The following is a 6,000-nucleotide window of genomic DNA, read 5'->3' on the forward strand; positions in this document are numbered from 1 at the left end:
ATTAACTCCTCTTCTGTCTTCTCTCAGCATAGATTATAGCTATGATTTCTTGTATTTTATAATACATTGAATCACACAGTATTTTAATATGGTTTCCTTTTGTCATTTTTATTAATATGTCTGTTAAATTCATCTCTGTGATTGCATATACTAGTACTTTCCTATTATAAAAACATTCTGTTATTTTGATATACTACAACTAATTTATTCCACTTATACTCATGAATATTTTGGTTAGTTCTAACTTTAGGCAACTGTGAGTAGTTTTCTTTGTATATATTGTTTGTTTGTTTCTACTTTTTAACTTTTCGCACATATGCACCCCTTTGCCTTATCTATTTATATAGAACTAGAATTGCTGGGTTGTGAAACAGAAGAGGTATTTTTGTTAGTAATGAGAAACTGCTTTAATACAGTCAAGCATCCCAAGGTGATTTTAAATCATTCATTCTCATGGAAAATATTTAAAGGTCACTCATTTTCAGTGAAACTAGAAATTTATTTATTTATTTATTTATTTTTTGAAACTAGAAATTTTTAGTTCTTTGTTTTTCTCTGCTCCTCCAGGTTTCTAGTGGTCACTCACTGAGATTTTCATCTGCATAGCCATGATATGTGATGATGTAGAGAAAATGTTCTTATGCTTCTTGTCTCTCTGGTTATCTTTTACAAAGTGCTTGTTCACTTTTGCCATTTCTTTGCAGCTGATTTTTTTTCTTTGATTTTTTTTATCATTTGTAGAGTTAATTATACATTCCAGCTGTGAATTGTGTGTCAGAAATGTACTCTTTAATAGATATAATGAATATTCTCTCTCCTTGTGACTTTCCCTGTTTACCCTCTATATGATGCTTTTGAGCAACATAAATTCTTCATTTTAATTAAGTTCAGTTAATTAATCAAGTTAGGTTTGATACTTTGTTAAATCTTGTTTAAGAAATCTTCACCTATCACAAAGTCAGATAAAATTCTGGGATCTATATATTCTCCCTTCCTCAAAATGGAAAGACCATCCAGGTCCAGTGTTTTTCAACTCCTGACAGAAGGCAACAAAGACAGTGAAATCATTTCATTACTTTTCATTCCATCCCAGGATCAGATCTGAGTCCTTTTGACGTTATGTGGGCCTGGCCTGCCTGACACCATGGCAAGAGGAATTAAATTACGAGCACTACTAACAATGAGTGGTCAGGAAAGACCCTCTGCTTCCCTCCTTATTGAAACATGCAAAGGCAGGTGGGCCAAGAAGGTAGCAGAGACTCAGCCTCAGAGAATGGCCTGTGCTAGAAGGCCTCCTTGTTCTGCCACTCTGACTCTCTCCTCTTCTGCTCAGGACATACCATCAAGACGTGTGTGTGTTGGTGGATGAACCTGGAGGAGATTCCACCATTACCATCCCCCACTTAGAAACATGTTGTCACCCAACCCAGGCAAACCTCTAGGGGCCCCTCGGGCAGCATCAGCAAGGAATGATGGGAACTATATGGCACCAGGTAAGCTAAATAGACCAGAACAGCATTGTTAAAAATTCTGAAGCCACAGCCCCCAAACTCAACCAAGAGTAACATGCTGAATCTAAACAGGGTGACTATCTGCTAAGATGAAATGTTTAACTAGAACTGAGTGACTCTTAATAGACCAGATATCTAAGATGCAATTTTTAAAAATCATATCATAAAAAGAAAAAAGAATCACAACTTGAATAAGAAAAGCCAATCAACTGATCCCAATATTGTGATGAATCAGATATTCCACTTTTTGACAAGGATTTTTTAAAGCAAGGTCTGAGCAGACTTTAGAAAACTGACATGGAACATAAAATATCAATGAGAAATTCTCAAATTTCTCCCATATTTACTTTCTTTAATCACTTAAAAGCTAAAATATGCATACATATAAGTATATAGAAATCATCATTTATCTACCACAAACAGTGAATGTTATAAATTACTATTTTCTTTGTTATAAAACTAAAACTAGAAAGTTAACTTTATATGATTTCTGGAATAATTTGGCCCATAAAATTTAGCAAAGCAAATACACTGCACAAAAAGTTTGAGTGTTACAATCTTTGTTTTCGTGTATAAGAAAATTAAGACAATATCTTAAATTGAAAGAAAATTCTATAAGTTTTGATATCCATAATTAGTATTTACTAACAGATTAAATAAATGCTTCATATTGGGAAAATGCCTTATTTTTGTTTGGTAAACCACAATACATGTCCTTGAATGTGTTTTCATTGCATAGATGCTATTTTTACTGATTATTTTTGCATTTAATTTCATGTACTTATGCAAACATTTAGGTATGCTATCTCATTTTTTTTAACTGCTACATTAATCCTAGTTAATCCTAAAATATAACACAGGTCTTTCCCCATGGGTTTATTACCATGCCAAGTTCAACATATAGCCTTGTATTTTTAACACCTACTGCCTTCATACTTTCTTATTCTTATTTAATACATACAGCTCTAAGTTCTCATACAAACTCCAACTATATTTTTCTGTTTTCTACTTTTTCCCTTCAAAACTCTCTCCTTTTGTTCCAGTCGTCTTTTTTTTTTTTTTTTTGGTCTTCATAGAATCGTCATATATGAGGTTGTATAACCTATATAGGTCATACACCTATATAGGTAACTACATATGCGAGATTATATAGTATAGTGGTTATAAGTGTAGGCTCTTAAAGTTGGCTAGACTCCCTGCATTGAAATCTCAGTTTCATCTCTATGATATTTGGCAAGTTTACTAACTCCCTCAGTTTCCTCATCTATTTAAAAAAAAAAAGGGCATTAATATGCCTGCCTTGGAGACAAAATAGGTAAAGAATTGGGTCAGTGTCTAACAAATAGTGGGTGATCAATATACAGTGAACTTTTGAACAGAATGAGTTTGAATTGTGTGGGCCCACTCATGTGCAATTTCCTTTTCAATATACAGCGCTACATGATCTGTGGTGGGCTGAATCTGTGGACACAGAACCACAGATATGTAGAACTGACTATGGGGCTTGAGCATCTGCTGTCTTGGGTACCACATGTTGTTCAGGGGTCAACTGTATCAGTGAGTATTATTCTTCAGAATTAACTGCTATATCCATGGCTATAGTATATCAGTCTGGAATGATAATCAACACTTCCCTTTTTCTCATGGCTGACTCATTTCCAATTCAAAACATCTATATAAAATTATTATTCTGGCCAACTCTTCCTATAGACTTGAAATTTCTATCATTTAGACATACATATGATTAGAGTTTTAGAATTATGATTTGACTAATCATACTGATTTGAACTACATCCCCATTCAGTCAGAAAGTCTTGGCAGTCATATTTTATATTATTCTTATATCTTTCACTCCATTAAAAGAAAATAATTATGATTCCTTGACTAAATATATCCATAACATATGTAAATAACCTGTTCCAGTTTTAGATACACACACACAAAAATCACATAATTCCCATCATCCAAAGTTATCTACTAATAATATGTCCAGGTAGATATGTATTAATTTGAATTCATTAAGACATGTATTTTTCACTTTGTTTCCAAAAATATTTGTAAACTGCTCATGAAGCTCACTGTATTGGGTCACTTTTTCCTTGCAAGTTATTGTAGAACTACTCTATACAGTATAGATATTAAAGAATATATTTAAATTAGCTACAATCAAATAAAATTGAATATTCCATTTCACTAGCTATATTTTAGACACAAGCAACTATATTTTACTATTTTGGATGGCATAGGTATAGAATTTTTAGTTTTTTCCATAAAATGTTCTATTCATTTGTATGATGTTTGTTGGAGAAGGGCAGCTCTCAGTCAGGAGACTTATAGGCCTTACCAACCACCTACTGGGGTCTGTGGTGGCTCTGTGGGCACATGGATCAAAAATATGTGGGCATTTAAGGGAATAGCAAACTTTATGTTTGTACATTTTAAAACTCTTAATAATGCTTTAGATAAAAACATTTAATGAATGCTTAATCTTTTTGTAACAGAAAACTATAAATGTAAATAATACAATTATTATGTCATTAGATTTACAGGATTAGATTTAAAATGTTTCAAAAATATAATGCTGGGTAAACTAAAAGCTTTAAAATTTAGTAATTATTATTAAAGGCCTTTAATTTATGTTTTAAAACAGGATTACATGGTAGTATATGAGAGATATGATTAACAGTGGAAAATGATATCAGGATCCAGCGGTATCAGTTGTTGGAAAGTTTAATGAGTCAATCATTTAAAACAGATGCTAAAATAGCAGACATAATCTTGTTTGCATTAATGTAGTGTAAACAACATCACAGAAAATAATCACTTAACAGCAATCCATGTGATGTAAAACAACCCCAAGAGGATTTTGCACATTAATAGGAAACATACTATTTATCTTTAAAGCACTGAACTTCACATAGTTCAGAGTTCATAATAAATACTTGACAAAATGATTGAACTTCAATCCTAAAGAGCATTTAGAAGTTAATAGTGCAAATTAAAGAGATGAGAAATGCACATCACATGGACACTCAAAATAACTTCATGCTTACAAGGCACGGTTCTAGACAGGTGAGAAAATTATTTAAATACTTAGCTGCCATCCCTCCCACCCTCCTTCCTTCCTTCCTCTTGCTAATATTATTTGTTTATTGTGTTAATAACAACCATGGAGCTAGGTTAACCTGTGAGAAGAAGAATGGATTTACCTTGCATGCATGTGAGCTCAGTAGCTCAGATAAGGTCCACTTATGGGACCTTAATGGGAGCTCCCAGATGAGAACACTGGAGTGGGTTATCGTTTCCTCCTCCAGGGGGTCTTGATGACCCAGGGATCGAACCTGGTCTCCTGTGTCTCCATCTCCTGCATTGGCAGGAGGATTCTTTACCACTGAGCCACCTAGGAACCCTATGTTGTTTCAAATTGCAAAGCTAGGAATATTTCGATCATAAATGAGGAAGAGTAAATAATAATGGGCCAAGCTGCCTGTTGTGTCTTGAGTTGCAATGTCTTTTCAGTGTACATCTTTTGGGAGGTATTTAAAGGCCTCAAATATAATCTTATAAACGTTCACTGCTAGCGACATGTGTTTAGCAAATCAGTCGTGTCCTACTCTTCGTGACCCTCTGTACTGTATCCTCCCAGGCACCTCTATCCATGGGGATTCTCCAAGCAAGAATACTGGAGTGGGTAGCCTTTCCCTCCTCCAGGGGATCTTCACAATCCAGGGATCGAACCCAGGTCTCTCACATTGCAGACAGATTCTGCAATCTGTCTGAGCCAACAGGGAAGCCCACTAGTGACATATCAAGATATAATTTTAATTCATAGTTTGCATTTTGTTTATTCTTCATAAAACATAATTTTTTTGCATAATTTGATAGGAATTTTGTTTTCTCTGATTACTTTGTAATATGTGTAAAACCATTCTAAGGTGTATTTTTTTCAAGGTTTGTTCTTCATTTTCCCGACCCAGAGTTGGGATCTTCCCGACCCAGGGATTTAACACAGGTCTCGAGATTCTTTACCTTCTGAGCCACCAGGGACTGGTATTTGTTTAAATTATTAATATTTTAATTATTGTTTAAATTTTTAATAATACTGCCTTAATTTTAATGACTTAGACTCCAAAACTAGAAATAGGAAGTCCACTGTTGATTTTATGTAATATATTTTATGTTGCATGTATTTTCTACTTTGCAATCTTTTTTTGCCAAAATTAAGAATTTTTTCTAAATAATTCTGTTGACTATTATTTAGAAATGAGCAAGAGACTTTGGGAGGTCTTTTTTTTTTTTAGAGAGGTAAGGTAATTGTGGTAGGTGGTTGGACATGAGATACATTTGATACTTGATGTGAACTGGAGTTAAACCTTAAAAAAACCTTTTCCTGACCCAGTTGTCTGGTTCATGCCATATTAAAGGATATCTATGCTAAGAGAAAGCACAAGTTACTATATGTTATTGCAAGAGAGTCATGCTATAATAC

Source organism: Cervus canadensis, chromosome 13 (assembly GCF_019320065.1).
Source record: "Cervus canadensis isolate Bull #8, Minnesota chromosome 13, ASM1932006v1, whole genome shotgun sequence".
Taxonomy (NCBI): Eukaryota; Metazoa; Chordata; class Mammalia; order Artiodactyla; family Cervidae; genus Cervus; species Cervus canadensis.